The 27086-nt window shown below is 44.3% G+C and overlaps 1 protein-coding gene across 1 annotated transcript in view; it reads left to right on the top strand.

Moving 5' to 3' along the window:
• The first annotated feature begins 2041 nt into the window (after positions 1-2041).
• Positions 2042-27086, top strand: part of LOC126267249 (uncharacterized) — a 698963-nt gene continuing 673918 nt past the window's right edge. The window contains exon 1 of the mRNA XM_049972261.1: positions 2042-2293. The gene's annotated coding sequence lies outside the window, so the exon portion shown is untranslated. The remainder of the gene's footprint in view (positions 2294-27086) is intronic.

Consider the following 27086-nt stretch of genomic DNA (forward strand, 5'->3'; position numbering starts at 1 on the left):
AGCCTTGGATGCCGTATTACGTAACTCGGTATTCACGTAACAATGAGTTCGCATTGGGGTAAAGAATTAATAGCGGAAAGACTCCAGTGATTTAATCTAATTTTGCGTATGTCGTATTTTCACATGCCGCTGCACGACAGACATTCTACCATTACTAGCGTGGCGTTTAATGAGTATTTACATCAATTGTTGGCGAGCATTCACTTTGAACACTTACGTCGATAACGATTATTGAACAGTTTCTTTATCTAGGGATAATAGGATCTGCGCAATAGACTCTGAACAGCTCTGATAGTACAATGGCTGATACGGGTAATCATTTGTCTGGATTTTTACGCTTTATTGTTTTCAGAATATAGTGAAAATTGCTATAGTAAACTGCATTTTCATTGAATCCCACACATCATCCTAAATCCTGAGAATAATGAATTACAATAATCAGTAACTTTTTTCCCCATCAGAGTGGGCACAGTGAACTTCAAATGCAGGCATCACGTTTTTGCTAATCACTTTCTGGTTGCCAACATTGTAGCTAGAGAGCTTGTGTTGAGAACGGCAACAAATAATAGGAAATATATAAAAAATTTAATTTTCCACCCGCCGCCCCACAAATTCACTCCGGGCGTGACCCAAGGGAGAGTCGTAGGACCATTGCTTTTCACAGTATAAATAAACATCGTCGTAGACAACATCGGCAGTTCTCTGAGAATCTTCGCGGGTGACGCTTTTATAAACAGAGAAATCGCAACGGTAGAAAACAGTAACGAATTGCATAAAGGCCTGCACAGCATCAACCCTTTTCGCATGGACTGCCAACTGACTCTTGACATAAACAAGCGCATTGCGTACACACAGACAGAACGACCTATTAATGACTGCATGACTGCAGAACAATCACTGGAAGCAATTACTTTCATAAAATATTTTGGAGTATGCATACGAAACGATTTAAAGTGGAAAGACCAAGTAAAACTAGTAGCAGGAAAGGCAGATGCCGGGCTGAGATTTATTGGAAGAGTCCTCAGGAAATGTAGTTCGTCAACAAAAGAGGTAGCTTACAAAATCCTCGTTCGACCAATACTTGAATATTGCTCGTCAGTCTCGGAGTCGTACCAGATAGGATTTATAGAGGAAACAGGAAAGATCTCAAGAACAGCAGTGCGTTTCGTTACAGATTCTTTTAGTAAGCACGAAATTTCCTAGCGTGTACGATTCTAGAAGAGTCAACAAATCTGTTGCTTCCTCCAACACAGATCTCGCGAAAGGGCCATGAAGATAAAATTAGAGAGATTGGAACCACACAGAGGCTTACCGGCAGTCGTTCTTCCCGCGAAGCTTTCGCGACTGGTGCGGGAAAGAGAGGAAGTAAAAGTAGTGTACTTAGTTCCCTCCGCCATCCACTGCAATGTGGCTTGCCGAGTATAGCTGTAGACGTAGACAGCGCAGAAGAGATGAAAATCCACTGAAATTACAGTATTCTCCCGGCCTTTCGCATCATACGATATGATAATACAGTACCAAAATGAAATTCAACTGAAATTACAGGTTTTATCAGATGTTACATTATTCCGGAAGTAAATATTACGTACCGCACTCGCAGAAAGTGCAGAACAGTTACAATGGTAATAAAAAAAGTGATCATAACAAATTGTATGTCATACTTCACAACAATGTGTGGACCGGGAGTCGAATCCGGATCCTGAAGCTATCTTCCAGTCTTCTTCTTTCCTTTCAAATTCGCTGCGTTAGCTCAGCAGATAGAGAACTATCTTGTTATTACAGGTTAAAATGTTCAGAGATTCCGAAGCTGTTGTTTCTAGAAATCAATGAACTCTTTATATATGAGCAAATAGTTTTTCATTGTTACTAAATATGTGCTGTAGAGATGACTGAGAAGCAGTTAGTAGCTCTGAGCATTTGACATTTACTGGTACACCAGACTCACGTACAGTTCAGAAGGCGGTGACCCTGCACGTGTCGGCATCTAGCATTTTGCGGCTCACTGTTGGTACACGGTGTGACCGCTAGATGTCAGAGACAGTGAAGACGCGCCAGCGCACGACGCTCAGCTGTTCGATGTTGGTACGTGAGTGAGAAAGAGGCAACAGCAAAGGCAGAGGCAGCAGAGATATCGATTGTGGGTGGCAAACGGGGCGGTGTGTATGTGTGCGAGCGCGCGGTAGTGGACGCTTTCGCCAGTAGCCTTCCGATGGCGGTACACGCATCTTCGCTACCGAGGCACCCACGACTGCGGCCACCGTTACTTCTGCTCAGAGTGACGACGTAAAAGGCGGTGAGTGGACAGGCCTGCAAAAACTGCTCGCGGCCAGAGTAAACTGGTCGCGCGCTATTTGAAGTAAACAAGCGCGCAGACGCGCTTGCTGTGTTGCCCGGTAGACTGCTCTGGCAAATTCTGTGTACTTCAGCTGACTGGCTGCATGGCACGGTGACTGATAACAATGTATCATTTAACGCATAGTTTGGCCAGCACTCCTGTCGGCCGCTGCGTGTAATTGTGCGCTTCTATAATTAACTGCCAGTTGTAAATAGAACACGACGACACAGTTTGGGTAGCCGATATGACGTTCTGCTGTGATAAACCGAAAGTGGACTGTACCGTTGTGTTTCATTATGAGCACTCACTTTCTAAATATGCAAAAGAACAGTATTTTTGTTTGGCAATCATTTCTCTAAATTTTATACATCATACTTTAAATCTTTGATGTAACTATACTCTTATGTTTTGTCTAATTTTGAATATAGTTGCTCCCTCTACGTTCTGCAGCTTGCTCATCCAGAATGTTTAAACTAAATTGAGTATAAAATCAATTACACTGTTAAGCTCTTAATATCAACTGATGAAACAGGTTCTGTCACCGCTTGTGTATTACTACGTTCCCCATTGATGATGGATTATTTCTCTGCAACGAAAAAGGATATTTGTTATAGTCAAGAAAATAAATAAAACTGATTTTTTAGTGTGATTATATGAAGTGGTGGCACTCCGCTAACGCAAATTTCACGTTTTACATTCCAGCATTTTTTTCCACATATTACAATGTTTTGATTTCCGGTTATAAAAAATCTTTTTATTTGCTTTATTTCAGCGCTAAAGGTTTGCGTCTTCTCACATTGCGAGAGAAGAGCCATGGAAACTGTGACGCGATCATTGTTTTTACGGAACCGCTTTTCTGCGTGAGCTGCGACTCGAGAAGTGTGTGCTGGTTCGTGTCCACTTGCGAGTCGATCGCTCGCTACCCTGACCTAGACGAACCAAGTTCTGGCTGCTCTTGAGTCTTCCCGTGACCCTTCCATTCTGGCGTTGCGTCTCCTCGCTGGGAACTGACCACGTGTGTCCGGATGCTGCAGCATCCCCCGCATAGGTGCGCTGTCGGCAACACTGAAGCAGCCAAGCGTCGATAGCGCTTGTTTTGTAGGTTTCTCTGTTATGGAACTAAGTTGAAGTGGCGCAGAGCCCCCGTGGGCAGTTTTCTGGTAATGCAGCCCATTAAAGGCACAAGAAGACTATGCGTCTTCCCCTGCTCCCTCCTGAAATCTGGAGGCTATAATTCTCACGAAAGTTAGCAGTGATTGTGATCTACTAATCGCAGATTTAGCATTGTCGAGCAAGAAGGGAAATGCTGTTATTGGGTTGATTTCCGTTTCTCCACTTTGAGAAGTATTAATTTAGCGCTTTATCATGATTGTTTCTGCCTCTATGCAAAAGCATTTTCTTAATCGTTTCAATCTAGTCTATTTCAGATTTTTCAGTGAAAATCTGACATAGTGGTATATGAATTAAAAAGAATTGTGACTAACTCGTCGAACACCCCGGATTTAATCGCAAGAAGAATCATTCATATTCATCTTTAATAGTATAAAATATGAATTTAGCATATATTGATTACATTTGCTTACCATGTCGGTAATCTACCTAAAACATAATGAGTTGGTACTATCAAATAAGTAAATTTTGGGTAACTCTTATAGAATTTAGTTTAAATGGGAAACCGAAGGTTTAGAACCCTAACCCTTCTGGTTAACGACCATGCATTCCATTATCAGTGAACATCACTTAACAGCCTGCTTTTTACGATAATAAAACGCACGTGGGTGTAAAATGGGAAAAAAATCGTAGGTTTAAGATGTGATCAATAACGTGCAAAATCGACGGGTTCTGTTCTACTTGAATGTACAGAATAGTAATTAGGAGCTCCCTCAAGGACCAGTTGATTACCTTAAATGCCATTTTTGTGTATTTATATTTTAACGCCGTATTTCAAAGATTCTATAAATATCGAGTGTAGCATCCGAAAAATGGAATTTTCTTTCCTCGCACGCATGAGTGAATCAACGGTTTGCAAGCACTATCTGTAGACAAAGTGAACTGAGATGTAAGTTAGAAACGCATTTTCATATGCAGAAACTCACTACCTAATTCGACAGTGCTGGTATTTTATCGCGTTCTTTGATGAGCACATTCTTGTCCAAATCGTAACACACAGGGCGATGCTGGAGTTACGAACAAAATGATTTAAGTGATGAGATTAGAAGTCATAACCTAACACATTAATATAATAAGTGATGTCTCTGATAAAAAAACAACGTGAAAGGATGTCATCTTTTAGGAGCTTGATTGGATCGGTACCTCATATACGCACTACATTACGTTGAAATTGTATTGGCGGTTCTATTCTCTAATCTTCGAAAATGTTGTAACCTACGATCACATTTAGAAGCTGACGATTACGACAAGGTGACATAAATTATGAGTTCGAAATCAAAACTAAAAAGTTATATTATTAACGAAAATGAAACAAGGGTAATGGAATGTAGCCAAATTAAATCAGGTGAGTCATAGGGAGTCACATTAGGGACTTAGCAGATGAGTTTTGCTATTTATGCAGTAAAATAACATGATAATGGAAGCACAGATGATGTAAAATGCAGGCTAGCTGTAGCAAGAAAAGCATTGCTGAGAAAGGTGAATTTGTTAACATCCAATGTGAATTTAAGTGCTAGGAATTCTTTTCTGAAGGTGTTTGTCCTTAGCTGAACCTTGTACAGAAGTGAAACATGTACAATAAACAGTTCAGATAGGAAGATAACGGAAGCCTTTGAAATGCGGTGCTATAGAAGAATGCTGAAGATTGGATGTGTAGGTAGAGTGACTACTGAAGAAATACTAAATCGAACTGGGACGTATAAAATTTTATGGCTCAACTTGATTCAAAGAAGGTATCTGTTGATAGGACACATCTTAATTCCTTGAGGAATCGTCAATATGATGACTGAGGGAAGAGAAGGGGGAGAGGGTAAAAATTATAAGTAGACCATGGGATAAAAACAGTAAGTTGGTTGAAGTGGATGCATATTGCAGTAGAGATGAAGAGGCATTCACTGGATAAACTAGTGTGGAGAGCTTCGTCAAACCAGTCTTCAGACTGAAGACCACAGCAGCAACAACAACATCAATAACAAGGAGAAGAATATCAAACCTGTTACACTGCACTGATATAAATAGCAGAACTTTCTTTCTCTTACACTCATATCTGTTAATATAAGTATGTAATTGTCACGCTATAATAAGCCTTACTTAAATCAAAAAATATTAATAGCATTTCCTTTCCATATGCTATCACTTTTTCTGCTAGCGTTTGACGCGGAATAAATTGTCTATGCATGATGTGGCAACCCTAAGCCCATTTTGCTTTTCCGTATCTTCTACCCAGTGTTCCATTCATTATTATATGATTCGTTCATAGAGGCTATGCCCTGAGAACAAAACAATTATTGCACTATAGTTACTGCACTCGCATCACTTTTTTTATGTATTTAACTTTAATAAGGGATTTCCCCACCATCCATGTAACCGTAAAATACCTACAAAGGCAATTCCAGTGCTTCTAAACAGAAACTGTCACCAGTCTTATGGGTATTCCTCCAGAATCAGGTGCTTTGTTAGGAAATTAAATTATATAAATCGGTAGTCTCTTGTTTGCGGGCGACCAATTGATACGTAGCCCAAGACAAATAAGATAGTTACATCTGAGACAAAAAAAGAAAAAAAAAGATGCACCACAAAGGAATTTTACGAATGTGACAAAAACGCGAAGATGTCGATTTCATTTACAGACAAACAAATGATTACAACTTCAGAAAAAGTGGTTGATTTATTCTAGAAAAAGTACTCCACAAACTGAGCAATAAACACTGGTCCACCTGTGGCCATTATGCAAGGAATTATTCAGCTTGGCATTGACAGAGTTGTTGGGTGTCTTTCTGAGAGGTATCGTACCAAATTCTGTCCAGTTGATGCTTTAAATCAGCAGAATCCCGAAGTGGTTGGAGGGCCCAGCCCATAATGCTCTAAATGTCCTCAACTGGGGAGTGATCCGACGAGCTTTGTCGCCAAGGTATGTTTGGAGAGCACGAAGACAAGCAATAGAAATTGCCGCCATCTGCGTGTGGGCATTATGGAATCTCACTGACTAGAGTAGAATCACTAGACAGAGTCCCGCTTCAAATTTAGCCACGCTGACCAGCGACGTGTCTTCAGCGGTGGGATACCACTCTGATTTTCGCCCACTGTACAACCCAACACCCAGGAGTAATGGTCTGGGGTGCCACTTCGTTTCTTAGCAGGACTCCTTTGGTTGTCATCTGCGGGACCATTACAGCTCAGTGGTACGCTGACGATATTTTACGCCACATTTTGTTGTCCTTCGTGGCAAGCCATCAAATGTTCAAATGTGTGTGAAATCTTATGGGACGTAACTGCTAAGGTCATCAATACTGAAGCTTACACAATAGTTAATCTGAATTATCCTAAGGACAAACACACACACCCATGCCTGAGAGAGGACTCGAACGTCCACCGGGACCAGCCGCACAGTGGCAAGGCATTCTGGGCTTACATTTCAGTAAGATAAGGCCGCCCTGCACACAGCGAGAGTTTCTACTACCTTTTTTTTCGTGCTTACGAAGTCCTCTCTTGGCCAGTAAGGTCGCAGGAGCTCTCCCCAGCTGACAACGTTTGCAACATCACGGGCAGGGTCCTCCAACTCTCTCGGAATTTTCACGACCTAACGCTCTAGTTGGACAGCATAACTGCTTGCATAAGGGCCAGAGATTGACCAACGCGTTATTGACTTGCTCAGTTTGTGAATCTCTTTCTTTTGAATAAATCATCCAATTTTTTTTGAAATTGTAACCATTTTTTTGCCGGCCGCTGTGACAGAGCGGTTCTAGGCGCTTCAGTCCGGAACCGCGCGACAGCTACGGTCGCCGATTCGAATCCTGCCTCGGGCATGGATGTGTATGATGTCTTTTGATTAGTTAGGTTTAAGTAGTTCTAAGTTCTAGGGGACCGATGACCTCAGATGTTAAGTCCCATAGTGATTAGAGCCATTTGAACTATTTGAACCACTTTTTTGTCTGTACATGGACACCACTTCAATCATCCCATTCGTGTCATTTCTTCGTGGTGCGCCTTTTTTTTTTTGTCTTGTAGACTACAAGTTTATAATTTTACTGTAGTAATACGTTGAATAGGCTGTGGAGATAAATATTTGAACAACGTTATATGAGTGTGGCCGTGGCGGCGGAAGGACATGAGTTGAAAACAGAGAAGGAAATTATCAAAAATATAAGTATTAGGGTTTCATGTTCATAGCTATTAGTCTGGATGTTTAAGACACATGGCAAAAAATAAAGAAAGCAGAGGTCATAACAAAGCAACTACACTACTGGCCATTAAAATGGCTACACCAAGAAGAAATGCAGATGATTAACAAGTATTCATTGGAGAAATATATTATACTAGAACTGACATGTGATTACATTTTGACGCAGTCTGGGTGCATAGATCCTGAGAAATCAGTACCCAGAACAACCACCTCTGGCCGTAATAACGGCCTTGATACGCCTTGGTATTGAGTCAATGGCATGTACAGGTACAGCTTCCCATGCAGTTTCAACACGATACCACAGTTCATCAAGAGTAGTGACTGGCGTATAGTGACGAGCCACTTGCTCGCCCACCATTGACCAGACGTTTTCAATTGTTGAGAGATCTGGAGAATGTGCTGGCCAGGGCAACAGTCGAACATTTTCTGTATCCAGAAAGGCCCGTACAGGACCTGCAACATGCGGTCGTGCATTATCCTGCTGAAATGTAGGGTTTCGCAGGGATCGAATGAAAGGTAGAGCCACGGGTCTTAACACATCTGAATGTAAAGTTCACTGTTCAGAGTGCCGTCAATGCGAACAAGAGGTGACCGAGACATGTAACCAATGGGACCCGATACCATCACGCCAGGTGATGCGGCAGTTTGGCGATGACGAATACACGCTTCCAATGTGCGTTCACCGCGATGTCGCCAAGCACGGATGCGACCATCGTGATGCTGTAAACAGAACCTGGATTCATCCGAAAAAATGACGTTTTGCCATTCGTGCATCGAGGTTCTTCGTTGAGTACACCATCACAGGCGCTCCTGTCTGTGATGTAGCGTCAAGGGTAACCGCAGCCGTGATATCCGAGCTGATAGTCCGTGCTGCTGCAAACGTCGTTGAACTGTTCGTGCAGATGGTTGTTGTCTTGCAAACATCTCCATCTGTTGACTCAGGGATCGAGACGTGGCTGCACGATCCGATACAGCCATGCATGTGAGATGGCTGTCATCTCGACGAGGCTGGTGGGATCCAGCATGGCGTTCCGTATTACCCTCCTGAACCCACCGATTCCATATTCTGTCAACAGTCATTGGATCTCGACCAACGCGAGCAGCAATGTCGTGATACGATAAACCGCAATCGCGATTGGCTACAATCCGACCTTTATCAAAGGCGGAAACGTGATGGTACGCATTTCTCCTCCTTACACAAGGCATCACAACAGCGTTTCACCAGGGAACGTCGGTAAACTGCTGTTTGTGTATGTGAAATCGGTTGGAAACTTTCTTCATGTTAGTACGTTGTAGGTGTCGCCAGCGGCGGCAACCTTTTGTGGTTGCTCTGAAAAGCTAATCATTTGCATATCGCAGCATCTTCTTCCTGTAGGTTAAATTTTGCGTCTGTAGCACATCATCGTGGTGTAGCAATTGTAATGGCCGCTAGTGTATAAGTATGGCCGTAACGGCGGAACTACATGAGTTGAAAACAGAGAAGGAAATTATCAAAAATATAAGTATTAGGGTTTCATGTTCGTAGCGAATAGCCTGGATGTTTAAGATGTATAGCACAAAAGAAAGAAAGCAAAGGTCATAACAAAGCAACTACATCCACTACTATGCAGTTACAAAATCACTGTAGTTACAAACAAAAGACTGAGCAAAAATTTTGTGGGGGGCATTGCGTCATATAGGGCAGACGGGTAGACTCTGACAAACAAAATGAAGAAAAGACTACACTTAGTGGAAATAGTGTAAAACAGAATGGTGTTACAATGCCTCTCTAACGGAGAGGATAAAGAAAAGACGTCAAACGAACAATGAAAACAGATTCAACATTTGTATAGTGAATAGAAAGCGAAAAACTAGAATGGTGTGTTCATATGAGGCGAATGGACGGTAACAGAATACTTTAGAAAGTGTGGGCATGGAGACATCCAGTGATGTGTAAATGAGATAGACCAGGAAGAACTGGAATGCAGAATCTCAAGAGGCTGTGCGGGAAAGACATATGATACAAGCTACTGGACGGATAAAGAGGCGTTGACATTGCGTTGCCTTAGGCGGACAAGATGCAGTGCAACAGCCACTCCGATACATGAAACAATTCCTTCTAAGTCTTGCTTTGTCCACGATGCATTCTAAAACTCTCTTTCTTTCTCGTTACTCTTATAGACGAGCTTCGTTCAGGAACTATTAGGAATACAAACATGTACAGCTGTTTCAATAACGTGAGTATGTAAATATCAACTTGGGTAATGAGCTGTTGACGAACGAAAACGCCAGCAATGTTTAAAATATGGACGTCTGGCCATAAAACAAGCAGGTACGTGTCGCTTTAAAGCAAATGAGTAATGTCACAGGCTGGGCGTAAATTAATACTGCTCGCTGCAGCGTAACTGCGTAGCGAATTTTAATCGAACGTGCCGTTAATCTGGCGTTTGCTTACTGGAAAAATATACATGGCACTTTTTCGGTGTGTGAGCCCCTCTCACAGTTCCACAGAAAGAAATTTAACGTCTCTGTTGGCTATGCAAAACTCTATTCGCACCATTCACCCATACCAAGCAAGGCGTTGCTCTGATTACGAATCTTATATTCTTTTTTTTTTTTTTTTTTTTTTTTGCTTCACGGCTTATTGCTGACAGCCGTCGATAGATGTAAACGAGTTTCTTGACTTTCAAGAAGTTATTGATATTGTGTCGCGTCAACGCCTGTAGGTTTGCGTATTGTCAAAATTGTATCGCCTCAACGCCTGTAGTTTTACAGATTGTCATACCTTCGTTTGCAATTGTTTGACAAACGTAACGCTCAACTGACTGTCATAAAAAGATCAAAAAATAATTTCGAATGTATACACCAATGCATTACTGTTCACACTGATTATATAACATCGTATAATAAGCTCACCGGACAAAAATTTCGTATATCATCTACGTCATGTGACCGTCCACCGCCGCAGCGGTGACCGAGCGGTTCTAAGCGCTTCAGTCGGGAACCGTGTGACTGCTACGGTCGCAGGTTCGAATCCTGCCTCGGGCATGGATGTTTGTGATGTTCTTAAGTTCGTTATACGCCTGTCGGCTATATGGAATCAACACAATTGCATGAGTCGACGTGGAGACGTGATAGTATGGCAGATTAGGAGCTATCTACATGTGCATCATACTCCACAAGCCACCTATCAGTGTGCGGCGGAGGACATTTCTGTTATCACTAACGGATCTTCACTTCCCTGTTCCACGCGCGAATGGCACGCGGAAAGAATAACTGTTGGTGAGCCTCTGCATTTGCTCTAATTTCTCGAACTTCCTTGTCGTAGTCATTTCGCGAGGTGTATCAGGGAGGAAGTAACATGTCCGACTCTTCCCGCGAAGTGCTCTCTCGAAATTTCATTAGTAAACCTCTTCGTGACACTAAACACATCTCTTGTAGCGTCTGCTGCTGGAGAATGTTGAACATCTCCATAACGCTCTCGCGCCAACGAAACGATCCCGTGACGAAACGCACCGCTCTTCATTGGATCTTATCTACCTCTTCTGTTTTGTTTAGATGGTGGTGATGAAGATGATGTTTGTTTTGTAGGGCGCTCAAATGCGCGGTTATCAGCGCCCGTACAAATTTCCAACCTTTGCTCAGTCCAATCTCCCCACTTTCATGAATGATGATGAAATGATAAGGACAACACAAACACTCAGCCATCTCGAAGCAGGTGGAAATCCCTGACCCTACCGGAAATCGAACCCAGGACCCCGTACTGGAGAACCGAGAACGCGACCGCGAAACCACGAGCTGCGGACTTCTTTAGACGTGATCATGAGCACACTGCAAATGAAATTTTGTGGAGTATTGTCGCTTACTGTCGAACGTGTCTACAAGGAATGATGTACAACTCGTAACTATGTAACGCAATGTAAGAATAATTGTCATAAAAAGATCCTAACCTGTAGGGACCAGAGAAGGTCGCCTCGCCTTGCCAGTGATAATCGGTTTCAAAACCGACACTGTCTGTTGCGTCAGTGAATACAGGGCCATCTCAACCAGTTTCAGCGCGAACGTCACGAAGAGAACTGGATGCAGTAGACATTTGATTTCGGGTGCCCCGCAATAAGGACGTTGCTCAGAGTGGGCAGTAGCTGATGGTTCAAATGATTCAAATTGCTTTGAGCACTATGGGACTTAACATCTGTGGTATCAGTCCCCTAGAACTTAGAACTACTTAAACCTATCTAACCTAAGGACATCACACACATCCATGCCCGAGGCGTGATTCGAACCTGCGACCGTAGCGGTCGCTCGGTTGCAGACTGTAGCGCCTAGAACCGCACGGCCACTGCGGCCGGCGGCAGTAGCTGACTAGAGATTTGTAACATGGGACGAGTCTTAAGTCTGCTTCTTTTCAAATAACGAAATGCGTTACGTACACCAACAGCCCAATGAGGTGGTTAACCCTCAATTTGCGGAATCCGTAGTTGTGGCAGGAGATGGTTCTGCGATACTTTGGTTTTTATAGCATGGTTTGCGCACACAGATTCAACTTAGTCCTACTGTGAACACGAATCAGGATATATATCTACATCTACATCTGCATCCATACTCCGCAAGCCACTTGAAGGTGTGTGGCAGAGGGTACCTTGAGTTCCTCTATCGGTTCAATTCCAGTCTCGTATTGTTGGTGGAAAGGAAGATTGTCGGTATGCCTCTGTGTGGGCTCTAATATCTCTGATTTTATCCTCATGGTCTCTTCGCTAGATATACGTAAGAGGGAGCAATATACTGCATGACTCCTCGGTGAAGGTATGCTCCCGGAACTTCAACAATACCCCATACCGAGCTACTGAACGTCTCTCTTGCAGAGTCTTCCACTGGAGTTTACCTATCATCTCCCTAACGCTTTCGCGATTACTAAATGATCCTGTAACGAAGCACGCTGCTCTTCGTTGAATCTTCTCTATCTCTTCTATCAACCCTATCTGGTATGGATCCCACACCGGTGAGCAGTATTCAAGCATTGGGCGAAAAAGTATACTGTAATCTACTTCCTTTGTTTTCGGACTGCATTTCCTTAGGATTCTTCCAATGAATCTCAGTCTCGCATCTGCTTTACCGACGATTAGTTTTATATGGTCATTCCATTTTAAATCACTCCGAATGCCTACTACCAGATAATTTATTGAATTAACTGCTTCCAGTAGCTGACCTGCTATATTGTAGATAAATGATAAAGGATCTTTCTTTCTGTATATTCTCGGCACATTAATCTTGTCTACATTGAGATTCAATTACAATTCCCTGCACCATGCGTCAATTCGTTGCAGATCCAACTTTCTTGGTGACCAAGTGTTGCCTTCCTTCTGTATCTTTATGAAAAGCAAGATGCGGACACTCCTGTCGTCCAAGATGATAAAAACCGTATTAAAAAAGATGCACACATACTTTACAGGTTTCACGAACACTCGGACAGCGTAAGGCATTTCGACTGTCCCGCTAAATCACCCGACTTTTTTCCCATGTCTGGGAACATTTGCAACAGGGCCAGAAAAGTAGCAATGTCCCCGCAATCTGGTAGGTCAATGGAATCTAATTACACTACTTAACATCTATTTTGCATCTGGGATGTGATACATCAATTAGTTTTTATTTTGCTGCATAGAATCCGAACTACCTTTCAAAATGTTTTAGTACGTAAGATTTCTGAGCTTTTAAGGGCTTATTTACTGTCGGACGTTCAGTCATTTGAAAGAAAAGTTTCCTAACTCCACTGAAGCGAAGCTGAAAAAGCCGGCCGCGGTGGTCTCGCGGTTCTAGGCGCGCAGTCCGGAACCGTGCTACTGCTACGGTCACAGGTTCGAATCCTGCCTCGGGCATGGATGTGTGTGATGTCCTTAGGTTAGTTAGGTTTAAGTAGTTCTAAGTTCTAGGGGACTAATGACCACAGCAGTTGAGTCCCATAGTGCTCAGAGTCATTTTTGAAGCTGAAAAAAGGTATATTTGCTGGGCCACTAATAACAAAACTGATGAAAAATGCAGCCTTTGAGACCAATCTTATTTATATAAAATTTTCTGCTGGTCCTCTTTGAAACAAGTCGTTAGGGGTTTCAGGGCAGCGGCAGAGATCAAATAAATTCGCAATTGCGAATAAGGACAACCACCAGCTGCAGAATGGAATGACGACAATGAAAATTTATGCCGGTCCGGAATTCGAACCCGGATTTCCCGGTTATCGGGGGCGGTCGCCTTACAATTCGGCTTTCCGTGCACGACTCACAGCCAGATAAAACTTACATATGTCGTCAATCAAGCGTCTACGACCTGTATTCGTAGATCCATTATGTATATTTCCGTACAGGTCAGACGTTGTACTTGAAAGTCACTTGCCCGGTATCAGAAGATAAATACAATATTGTACAATATTGCAGTTTATTTACATGTGTCCAGAACAGAACACACACACACACACACACACACATATACACTGGCCATTAAAATTGCTACACCAAGAAGAAAGGCGGATGATAAAGGGGTATTCATTGGGCGAATATATTATACTAGAACTGATGGGTGCATAGATTCTGAAAAACCAGTACCCAGACCAACCACCTCTGGCCGTAAGAACGGCCTTGATACGACTGGGCATTGAGTCAAACAGAGCTTGGATGGCGTGTACAGGTACAGCTGCCCATGCAGCTTCAATACGATACCTCAGTTCATCAAGAGTAGTGACTGGCGTATTGTGACGAGCCAGTCGCACGGCCACCATTGACCAGACGTTTTCAATTGGTGAGAGATCTGGAGAATGTGTTGGCCAGGGCAGTAGTCGAGCATTTTCTGTATCCAGAAAGGCCAGTGCAGGACCTGCAGCATGTGGTCGTACATTATCCTACTGAAATGTAGGGTTTCGCAGGGATCGAATGAAGGGTAGAGCCACGGGTCGTAACACAGCTGAAATGTAACGTCCACTGTTCAAACTGCCGTCAATGCGAACAAGAGGTGAGCGAGACGTGTAACCAATGGCACCCCGTACCATCACGCCAGGTGATACGCCAGTATGGCGATGACGGATACACGCTTCCAATGTGCGATCACCGCGATGTCGCCAAACACGGATGCGACCATCATGATGCTGTAAACAGAACCTGGATTCATCCGAAAAAACCGAGCGAGGTGGCGCAGTGGTTAGCACACTGGACTCGCATTCGGGAGGACGACGGTTCAATCCCGTCTCCGGCCATCCTGATTTAGGTTTTCCGTGATTTCCCTAAATCGTTTCAGGCAAATGCCGGGATGGTTCCTTTGAAAGGGCACGGCCGATTTCCTTCCCAATCCTTCCCTAACCCGAGCTTGCGCTCCGTCTCTAATGACCTCGTTGTCGACGGGACGTTAAACACTAACCACCACCACCATCCGAAAAAATGACGTTTTGCCATTCGTGCACTCAGGCAGGTTCGTCGTTGAGTACACCATCGCAGGCGCTCCTGTCTACGATGCAGCGTCAAGGGTAACCGCCATCCTCTCCGAGCTGATAGTCCATGCTGCTACAAACGTCGTTGAACCGTTCGTGCAGATGGTTGTTGTCTTGCAAACGTCTCCTTCTGTTGACTCAGGGATCGAGACGTGGCTGCACGAGCCATTACAGCCATGCGGATAAGATGCCTGTCATCTCGACTGCTAGTGATACGAGGCCGTTGGGATCCAGCACGGCGTTCGGTATTACCCTCCTGAACCCACCGATTTCATATTCTGCTAACAGTCATTGGATCTCGACCAACGCGAGCAGCAATGTCGCGATACGATAAACCGCAATCGCGATAGGCTACAATCCGACCTTCATCAAAGTTGGAAACGTGATGGTACGCATTTATCCTCCTTATACGAGGCATCACAACAACGTTTCACCAGGCAACGCCGGTCAGCTGTTGTTTTTGTATGAGAAATCGGTTGGAAACTTTCCTCACGCCAGCACGTTGTAGGTGTCGCCACCGGCGCCAACCTTGTGTGAATGCTCTGAAAAGCTACATCATTTGCATATCACAGCATCTTCTTCCTGTTAGTTAAATTTTTCATCTGTAGCACGTCATCTTCGTGGTGTTGCAATTTTAATGGCCAGTAGTGTATGTGGGGCAGCATATCTGTCGGAAAACACCGTTGTGGAATGGTACGAGAAGTTCAGTGCTGGTCGCGGTTCAACAAAGGACGATGGTCGATCTGGGAGGCCAGGCCTCATCCATTACGGGCAAGTGGGAGACACTCGACCACCTTCCCTATGGTCCTGATCTCACCCCATGCGATTATCATGCCTTAGGTCCCTTAAGAAAAGGCCTTGAACGGTCGACGATTCCTTTCGGACGAGGGGGTACAGCAGACAGTTGCAGACTTTTTGTCATGCTACATAGACATTCGAGTAGACTCCGCTCTTACGTTTCTCGTAAGGGGTGAAGTTGAAGACATGTGGCCCTGGAACGTTATGTGGAGTGATGAAGCACACTTTACGCTCACTGGGGCAGTGAACACTCACAGTTGTCGCATTTGCAGATCGTCACCGCCAACGGACGTTCATGAAGTTCCCCTGCATAGTGAACGCGTCACTGTGTGGTGTGGCTTCACGGCACAGTTTATGACTGAACCCTTATTCTTTGAGCCGGCCGTTGTGGCTGAGCGGTTCTAGGCGCTTCAGTCTGGAACCACGAGACCGCTACGGTCGCAGGTTCGAATCCTGCCTCGGGCATGGATGTTTGTGATGTCCTTATGTCAGTTAGGTTTAAGCAGTGCTAAGTTCTAGGGGACTCATGACCTCAGACGTTAAATACCATAGTGCTCAGAGCCATTTGAGCCATTTTTTTTTCTTTGGGGAACTCATGCCCCTAGAACGAAGAACATGTAGCATGAACGACACACACTACTGTGATTTTCTTCGGCAACATGACAACTTGCTGTGTAGGAGAGTGGTGCCTTGGTCTCACATTGCTCGTGAGTGATGAATTCTTCTCGGGTTATCAGCCGAGTGGCGGCGACGTTTTGTCGCAACGTTTCGACGAGTTTCGTCCCCATCATCTTCTGGCGATGGGTATGAAACTCATGGAAACGTTGCGACAAGACGACGCCACCACTCGGCTGATAACCCGAGAAGAATTCATCAGTGGAATACGCCGAGAAAGACTGCAATACATTTGTAGAAAACGGAATCATTCGCTAATCTTTTCAAACTGCTTGACCCCCAAGATCATCAGATTTGAACCCGTATGTTTTCTGGCTGCGGGGTTACATGAAGGACAGTTTTCATGAAGAGGCACTGACACGCGTTGGAAGCTGAAGATGAGCGTAGTGAAGGAAAAGCCAACATCCCACTTTAGATGTTGCGGCAGCAATCTGTAGCGCGGTTCCAGGCCACCGTTGATGCAGATGGTCGTCACAATGAGCAATGTTTGTAACCTGGGGTCTCAAAACTGCTATGCATGTTGAAATTATAATGTGTTTCTTTCCGTAATTTATTCGTTATTTTTCTTCAGCATGTCTTTAAAAATGTTTCCACAAAGTTCCATTGTCCTACGATCACTTGTTCATGGAGGCCCTCTGAAGTAGCGGAAGTTTAATTATAAGCAAAGCTGTGAGGACGGAGCGTAAGTCTTGCTTGGGTAGCTCTAATGGTAAAGCACTTTCCCACGAAAGGCAAAGGTCCCGAGTTCGAGTCTCGGTACGGCACACAGTTTTAATCTGCTAGGCAGTTTCATATCAGCGCACACTCCGTTGGAGAGTGAAAACCTCATTCTGTTAATTATAACGATCCTGTACACAGCAACGCGATGGTGCACTTCTTCAGTGTTCCCATCTGTGGTTGCAGCTTTGTTACGTTTTTGGTTTTGGGTCTAAATCTACACTTACTCTTTTAGAGCCAGTATACAGTGCATGACAGAGGATACCTGTGTTATTGATTATACTGATGAGGGAAAACTGACGTCCGTATACCACTGTATGACCCCTAATCACGATTCGTGCACGGTATCTACGATGGTGGCATGATAAGTATCGCACAGACTTGTTCGAAACTAGGTTGACTATATTTACCCACAAGGATTCGCGGGAAGTACGTCGCATTTTTTCCAAGGGTTCCCATTTAAGAGCTCCGAGCATTTCCTTACACTTTCCAGTCGGCTACACCGATCTGTTTCGAACCCAGCAGCGCGTCGCTGAATTCGTTTGACGTCTGTTGTTTTGCCTACCTCAGGACTCCAAACATTCCAACAGTAATATCAGTGACACAAGAAACTTGCGTCCAATTTTTCTTACTATATAAATATTCTCCAGATCAAATTAACACTGGAGTTATTGCGCCACAAGCACCACTTTTACAGAAACGAAACTTCATATCTATCCATGCTTTCTCCGTCATGCTGAGAAATACTCTTAATATGTTCTTAGCACCACCAGTGATCTAGTGAAGCGTTCATTCCGTCATCATGGTATGTTTCTTTAGCATTTCAGCATTCATCGTATCACAGGCCACTATTTTACTGAAAGCCAACAGCAGCTGTTGCCTATCGACTGTGCAGTCAATCTGAGAACTCAGCGGCAGGAACGAAACTGAATCACAGAGACAATTACCCGTGTGCAATAGCCCTGGCGCAGCAACTTCGTTCCGAATCTGGACAAAGGACGTGCCGCGTTAACTGTGCTGTCGTTCAGATCGGATCCGCTCCATTGCTCTTGCAAATCGGTCTACGAGCGTCCACCCCCGGCGACTCTGAACGGACTACGAGGCGTGCTCCATTGACGCTTGCTGCTATGAATGGTAACTGCGGCCAGCCGCACTGAGCCCTCTTTAATCCACTTGGCGGCGTGACGTAACGTCGCACCAAGGCCGCCGCTGACCGACTTCGCCGCATGCCGCTGTGTTTACGTGGAAGCGCGCAGCCCGCCGACAAGTTAGCATCCGCCGCAAATTGGAACGCGATAACCGTGTCCACACCCCAATTCCTGGAGCTGCGACCTGGAAACCGTTAGATCCCTGCACCAACGTTCTGGTAGTTTTTTTCTTCCTCTTTGAAAATGTGTCAATTACACTACTGGCCATTAAAATTGCTACACCACGAAGATGACGTGCTACAGACGAGAAATCTAACCGACAGGAAGAAGATGCTGTGACATGCAAATGATTAGCTTTTCAGATCGTTCACACAAGGTTGGCGCCGGTGGCGACACCTACAACGTGCTGACGTGAGGAAAGTTTCCAACCGATTTCTCATACAAAAACAACAGCTGACCGGCGTTGCCTGGTGAAACGTTGTTGTGATGCCTCGTGTAAGGATGATAAATGCGTACCATCACATTACCGACTTTGATGAAGGTCGGATTGTAGCCTATCGCGATTGCGGTTTATCGTATCGCGACATTGCTGCTCGCGTTGGTCGAGATCCAATGACTGTTAGCAGAATATGAAATCGGTGGGTTCAGGAGGGTAATACCGAACGCCGTGCTGGATCCCAACGGCCTCGTATCACTAGCAGTCGAGATGACAGGCATCTTATCCGCATGGCTGTAATGGATCGTGCAGCCACGTCTCGATCCCTGAGTCAACAGAAGGAGACGTTTGCAAGACAACAACCATCTGCACGAACAGTTCAACGGCGTTTGCAGCAGCATGGACTATCAGCTCGGAGACCATGGCTGCGGTTACCCTTGACGTCACATCACAGACAGGAGCGCCTGCGATGGTGTACTCAACGACGAGCCTGGGTGCACGAGTGGCAAAACGTCATTTTTTCGGATGAATCCAGGTTCTGTTTACAGCATCATGATGGTTGCATCCGTGTTTGGCGACATCGCGGTGAACGCACATTGGAAGCGTGTATTCGTCATCGCCATACTGGCGTACCAACCGGCGTGATGATATGGGGTGCCATTGGTTACACGTCTCGGTCACCACTTGTTAGCATTGACGGCACATTGAACAGTGGACGTTACATTTAATATGTGTTATGACCCGTGGCTCTACCCTCCATTCGATCCCTGCGAAAACCTACAGCCGGCCTGTGTGGCTGAGCGGTTCTAGGCGCTTCAGTCTGGAACCGCGCGAACGCTACGGTCGCAGGTTCGAATCCTGCCTAGGGCATGGATGTGTGTGATGTCCTTAGGTTAGTTACGTTTAAGTAGTTCTAAGTTCTTGGGGACTGATGACCCATAGTGCTCAGAGCCATTTTTTGAAACCCAACATTTCAGCAGGATAACGCACGACCGCATGTTGCAGGTCCTGTACGGGCCTTTCTGGATACAGAAAATGTTCGACTGGTGCCCTGGCCAGCACATTCTCCAGATTTCTCACCAACTGAATAGGTCCGGTCAATGGTGGCCGAGCAACTGGCTCGTCGTAATACGCCAGTCACTACACTTTTTTGAACTGTAGTATCGTGTTGAAGCTGGAAGGGGAGCTGTACCTGTACACGCCGTCTAAGCTCTGTTTGACTCAATGCCCAGGCGTATCAAGGCCGTTATTATGGCCAGAGGTGGTTGTTCTGGGTACTGATTTCTCGGGTTCTATGCACCCAAATTGAGTGAAAATGTAATCATATGTCAGTTATATTGTAATATATTTGTCCAATGAAAACCCCTTTATCATCTGCATTCCTTCTTGGTGTGGCAATTTTAACGGCCAGTAGTGTATTTTTTAAGAACGATACGGTTTCTCCCAGGCTATTAGTTTAAATGAGTAATTAATTTCGACCGCGTGTCCATTCTCATGCAGACAATGGATCTGAACACACCATCCTCGTAAGCTGCGTAAAACAGACTGCATGCTGCGCATAATTACGCTTGGTACGGTTGTCAAAGCGTAAGTGTAAATTTATATCGCTGCTCTCCGGCCAGTATCGATACCGAGTTCTCTCTGGCGGTACGAATGTCATACGTCATAGTTAAGACTGGAGAACAGTGATTGTTGAGAAGCGCTCGCGATCGGATACGTTAATGGTTTTTGCGTTATGAACAATAAAATCACTTCCAAATGGTCACTATCATACTAAATGGGGTCGTCTGAGGCAAGGGTATGGACAGTTGTGACTCTTCAAACTTTCCCGGCTGATGTGTTATAAATAGTCGGATCACGTTGTGCGTCATTAAGGAAGCAATACATATCCGTACAGCCCATAATCTCATCAACAAGGATATGGGATTTCAACTGAACACAGCCTGGAACCATACATTGGCTGCTATTAAATCACGACGCGAAAATCAAGATTTTTTGATAACAACAGGCCTAGTACGGTCTTTGGTGAGTAACGTCTGGCCGCAGTTGACAAACGCAGCCGCTCTTCGAATTTCGGCAGAGGCAGTTTGAATATGGCAAATCACTGCGCATGCGCGATTTCCGCGGCTGCGCATTCTTCGCGCGCGTGTTCTAAAAACGGGGCGTCGGTGTGCGGGTACCGTCAGCCGTACCAGCCAGGAGCGAGGCCGAACCACCTGAGGATGTTGGACAGTTGCTAGAGGAAATATTGTGGGATTTGGTATGAACAGTTATTTAAATATTTTTAGCCAGCGAGTATGTGTGTTAGCCGGTAGTGCGGCCGAGCGGTTCTAGGCGTTTCAGTCTGGCACTGCGCGACCGCTGCGGTCGCAGGTTCGAATCCTACCTCGGGCATGGATGTGTGTGATGTCCTTAGGTTAGTTAGGTTTAAGTAGTTCTACGTTCTGTCGGGAAAACGTCACAGAACTGTCATCCGCGTCAGGAGGCGTGAGCATGCACGGAGTTGACACCGTGATGTGAAATTTCACTGTAAGAGAAAGTGCGTCAAATGAGGGTAAGCCCCGAATGACTCAATGTGCGATTCGTTATAGTTTCGTTGAGACTATATTCTTCCGCGTCGAAAATGTTACACGCGTCCGCCTGAACAAAACTGTCTGTTACGTGACATTTGCGGACTGTACCTTATATTCACAGTATACTCGTGAAATGGTCGTACGAGAATATCTCCACTTCATCGCTATCTCGGAGTTGATGAGTCTCATCGCTCTCCCCCATGCTCAATGCGAGTTCTCCAGCGCTTACAAAGTGCATAAACTCCTTTAGAAAAAAATTCTTTTGGTAGTCCGCGCAACCACTCATGCACCTCGTGGCGTACCTCTTCATCAGAACAGAACTTCTTTCCTCCCATTGCGTCTTTGAGTGGTCCAAACATATGGAAATAACTTGGGGCAAGATCTGGTGAGTATGGTGGATGAGGAAGACACTCAAAATGCACGTCTGTGATTGTTGCAACTGTTGTACCGGCAGTGTGGTGCCTTGCATTGTCATGTTGCTAAAGGACACCTGCTGAGTGCAATCCAAATCGCTTTGATTTGATTGCAGGCCGCAGATGATATTTTACGAGACCTGTGTATGATGCAGTAGTGACAGTGGTCCCTCTAGGCATGTAATGCTCCAAAATGACGCCATTTTCTACCAAAAGAGAATCAGCATAACCTTCCCTGCCGATGGTTCTGTTCGAAACTTCCTTGGTGTTGGTGATGACGAATGGCGCCATTCCTTGCTCGCTCTCTTCGTTTCCGGTTGGTGGAAGTGAACCCAGGTTTCGTCCCAAGTAACGATTTTTGCAAGGAATCCATAACCTTCTCGTTCCAAGTGCCGAAGAAGTTCTTCACAAGCGTCAACACGTCGTTCTCTCATTTCAGGAGTCAGCTGCAGTGGCACCCATCTTGCAGACACTTTGTGAAACTGGAGCACATCACGCAAAATACGGTGTACTGACCCATGAGTAATCTGTAAACATGCCGCAATCTCATTCAGTGTCACTCGGCGGTTTTCCTTAACTAAGGCTTCAAATGTTGCAACGTTCTGTGGAGTCACAACTCGTTGTGCCTGACCTGGACGAGGAGCATCTCCCACTGAAGTCACACCATTTGCGAACTTGCTACTCCATTCGTAGACTTGCTGCCGTGACAAACATGCACCACCATACTGAACCTTCATTCGTCGATGAATTTCAATACCTTCACTACGCAATAACCGAATAACAGAACGCTGTTCTTCCCTGGTGCAAGTAGCAAGTGGGGCGGCCATCTTTATACTGACACGGCGACGGTATGTGTGCATTTGCACCATGCTGCCACCTACAGGACATTCTGCACGCTGTATGTAGCACGCTTACCAAATCCTAGGATGTTATTGTTGTGGTCTTCAGTCCTGAGACTGGTTAGATGCAGCTCTCCGTGCTATTCTATCCTATGCAAGCTTCTTCATCTCCCAGTACCTACTGCAACCTGCATCCTTCTGAATCTGCTTAGTGTATTCATCTCTTGGTGTCCATCTACGATTTTTGCCCTCCACACTGCCCTCCAATACTAAATTGGTGATCCCTTGATGCCTCAGAACATGTCCTACCAACCGATCCCTTCTTCTGGTCAAGTTGTGCCACAAACTTCTCTTCTCCCCAATCCTATTCAATACTTCCTCATTAGTTATGTGATCTACCCATCTAATCTTCAGCATTCTACTGTAGCACCACATTTCGAAAGCTTCTATTCTCTTCTTGTCCAAACTATTTATGGTCCATGTTTCACTTCCATACATGGCTTCACTCCATACAAATACTTTCAGAAATGACTTCCTGACACTTAAATCTATACTCGATGTTAACAAATTTCTCTTCTTCAGAAACGCTTTCCTTGCCATTGCCAGTCTACATTTTATATCCTCTCTACTTCGACCATCATCAGTTATTTTGCTCCCCAAATAGCAAAACTCCTTTACTACTTTAAGTGTCTCATTTCCTAATCTAATTCCCTCAGCATCATCCGACTTAATTCGACTACATTCCATGATCCTCGTTTTGCTTTTGTTGATGTTCATCTTATATCCTCCTTTCAAGACACTGTCCATTCCATTCAACTACTCTTCCAAGTCGTTTACTGTCTCTGACAGAATTACAATGTCATCTGCAAACCTCAAAGTTTTTATTTCTTCTCCATGGATTTTAATACCTACTCCGAATTTTTCTTTTGTTTCCTTTACTGCTTGCTCAATATACAGATTGAATAACATCGGGGAGAGGCTACAACCCTGTCTTACTCCCTTCCCAACAACTGCTTCCCTTTCATGTCCCTCGACCCTTATAACTGCCATCTGGTTTCTGTACAAATTGTAAATATCCTTTCGCTCTCTGTATTTTACCCCTGCCACCTTTAGAATTTGAAAGAGAGTATTCCAGTCAACATTGTCAAAAACTTTCTCTAAGTCTACAAATGCTAGAAACGTAGGTTTGTCTTTCCTTAATCTTTTTTCTAAGATATGTCGTAAGGTCAGTATTGCCTCACGTATTCCAGTGTTTCTACGGAATCCAAACTGATCTTCCCCGAGGTCGGCTTCTACTAGTTTTTCCATTCGTCTGTAAAGAATTCGAGTTAGTATTTTGCAGCTGTGGCTTATTAAATTGATTGTTCGGTACTTTTCACATCTGTCAACACCTGCTTTCTTTGGGATTGGAATTATTGTATTCTTCTTTAAGTCTGAGGGTATTTCGCCTGTTTCATACATCTTGCTCACTAAATGGTAGAGTTTTGTTACGCCTGGCTCTCCCAAGTCCGCCAGTAGTTCCAATGGAATGTTGTCTACTCCGGGGGCCTTGTTTCGACTCAGGTCTTTCAGTGCTCTGTCAAACTTTTCACGCAGTATCGTATCTCGCATTTCATCTTCATCTACATCCTCTTCCATTTCCATAATATTGTACTAGGATAACGGCGCGAAATTTTGGTTTGTTATTACAAATTTAAGGTTTTCTTTTGACTCACCCGCGTATACTGTCTATAGTAGACCACGGGAGTATCATCGGGTCGTTGCTGTCCATAATATATATTTAAGATTAGTGCATGGCGTTGGAAGATCCGCAAAAGGTGCTGAAGTATATAGGACGGTTTTCAACACCAACTAAACTACGAATACCTGCGGAGGATCGATCACTGGTGGAGAGACGCCGTTGACCTAACGCAAATAGGTAACGTTTCGGGCATAAAGATGTGAAGAGATCCCTGGCCCCCAGTACTATACTCCGTTCATCGTAAGAATAAACCTGATGTAAACAAACACAAACGTGATGATTGTCAGCAGCCGTAGCTGTCGTACACTGGGGTTGTTCCGTTTTTGGAAGTAGGTCCAAGTTACGTATTAAATATGTTATTAATATGTCACTGTAAATAAAACTTTAAGACATTGTGATGTGTTAACAGCTATCAAAATTTTTCTTAATCATACTTAAGTTACATAATTTTTATTTAAAAAATCGTGTACAGTCATGTTCTCTGTAAGCGCCACTTGTGGTCAGATTGTGTAGCTGTTCGTACGTACAGCAAAAATGGACGGCACTGCTTCCCGCTTCGTAGCGAAACACGCTCGCGGAACACCGTTAATGGCTATAAACAATTTGTTCTTAATGTTTTTCTGAAGATTACAGAGAAAAATCAGCTTTGATGGTTTTCGAGGAACAGTATGTAATAAATATAATAGTGAACATTGTAATTAATGTCGTGGCGTAAATGGTGGCGTCATAGTTTGCTAATCGAGTAGACTGGTGTATGACAGTTTGAAATCCCTTGTATACTACAATTTTTTTTTGTTCGGTTTGCATACCCAAATCATTTACATATGAAATTTATCAAATATGCAGTGATTAACTCATACTTAACTTCACAGACGTTCTTCTGCGAACCTTCGCAGATACAGGAGAAGTTAAAGCTATGGAGAGAGGTCGAGAGTCGTGTTTGGGTAGCTCAGTTGGTAGAGCATTTTCCCTCGAAGGGCAGAGGCACAAAGTTCGAATCTCACTCCAGCACACAGTTTGAATCTGTCAGGAAGTTTCACCACTGTTTAAGTCAGAAATTTTCATCAGTCTTTCTTTTTTAAATTACAGTTCTATGTTAGCTAAGATCGAGAGCATGTTAAGTTTTCCATCTGGTCACCTAAGAAACATTCTTTCCTTCTGTTTAAAAATTAAATGATATTCAAAGCCATATTGTTCTGTGCTCGTCTTGTTTTACGTATTTACTGCAAATTACTTGGATCACTTGCCTAGCCGGTGTAGTCCAAGTTAAATGCGCCGGTAAAGCTGTTGCCCCGTATTACTGCTAAGTCGATATATGCGTAACGCACAGCATAGAGCGTATCCTCATTACTGTACTTGACTGTACTCGAGACAGCTTGGCTTCCGCTCCAAGTGAGGTTCCATCAAACGCGGAGGAATACATAGTGTAATGTCTACATGAGGTTTTTTCTCATGATGAACGGAGTCTAGACTGCTCGTTGTCGCCCGCCAACTGTCATCCATTGTTTCGAAGCTGTAGCGATTACGGTTAGTATTTTCAGTATGATAGGTGTTGCAACTTCATTAAGACTTGTTAAATAATTATCTCAGTGAGACGTGTCTCTTCAAGAAAGAATCACAACTGTGCAGGTGGATATGTCCAGTGGATCATTTAAGGAAAGAAGTTCCCTGCCGTTTCCATACCAGTAAAGGGCGGTATGCAGGATTTGGCGACAAAAGTGGCCTACTACACGGTCTGTTACAAACGCAAAAAACAATCGAGCCCCGTCCATTCGCATTTCTGCTCTGATTGCGAATATTCGAGTACAAATGTTTCGACTCAAAAGAAGTCGACACCCAGTTGTCGCAACAAGTGAATGTTTCGCGTAGGTCTTATCAAAGTGTTTGTGTTGGCCATAAGTTCTGTGCGCGGTGCGTACCAAAGTAAGTTCACAAAACTGAAAGAATTAGTTCGGCTTTGACGTTCCTTCAGCACTACCACGAAGAAGCGGAGGAATTTCTGAACAGAACCGTGACTGGGGACGAGACACAGGTACAGCCCGTGCGTGAACTCTGAAACAAAGAAACATGCCGAAAATTGGATGCACATTCATTCTCTCAATAAGCCCAAAAAAGGCAGACGGTGTCAAACCGCAAAATTGTGGTTACCGGTTTTTGGAGACGCAAAGGAAATTTGACAACAAATTTCTTGCGAATAACGCTTGAGGATGCTAAGACATCATAGGTTTATTGTGAGACTTACGAAACTCCAAAGGTGAATCAAAAACAAATGGCGCGCTGATTTCCAAAGGAATCATTCTCCTCCACAAATATGTGCGACCCCTTACTCCGAATGAACAAAGGAAAAGTTTAGACTATGTCACTCGGAGATTTTTCATTATCCTCTCTATAGTCGGGACTTGGCACCCAGCGACATTCACCTTTTTCCCAGGAAGTAGGCCTCACTGACTAGTCATAACATCATGACCGACGAAGACCTCCAATTGCTGCCATCAATTGGCTAAAGCGCCAGGCGGCACCTTTCTTCGATGAACGTATAAAGATGCTAGTGTCACGGTACGATAAGTGTTTGAATTTGGTTGGTGACCAAGTGAAGAAGTGATGTCAGTAG

This window comes from Schistocerca gregaria, chromosome 4 (assembly GCF_023897955.1).
Source record: "Schistocerca gregaria isolate iqSchGreg1 chromosome 4, iqSchGreg1.2, whole genome shotgun sequence".
Classification (NCBI taxonomy): domain Eukaryota; kingdom Metazoa; phylum Arthropoda; class Insecta; order Orthoptera; family Acrididae; genus Schistocerca; species Schistocerca gregaria.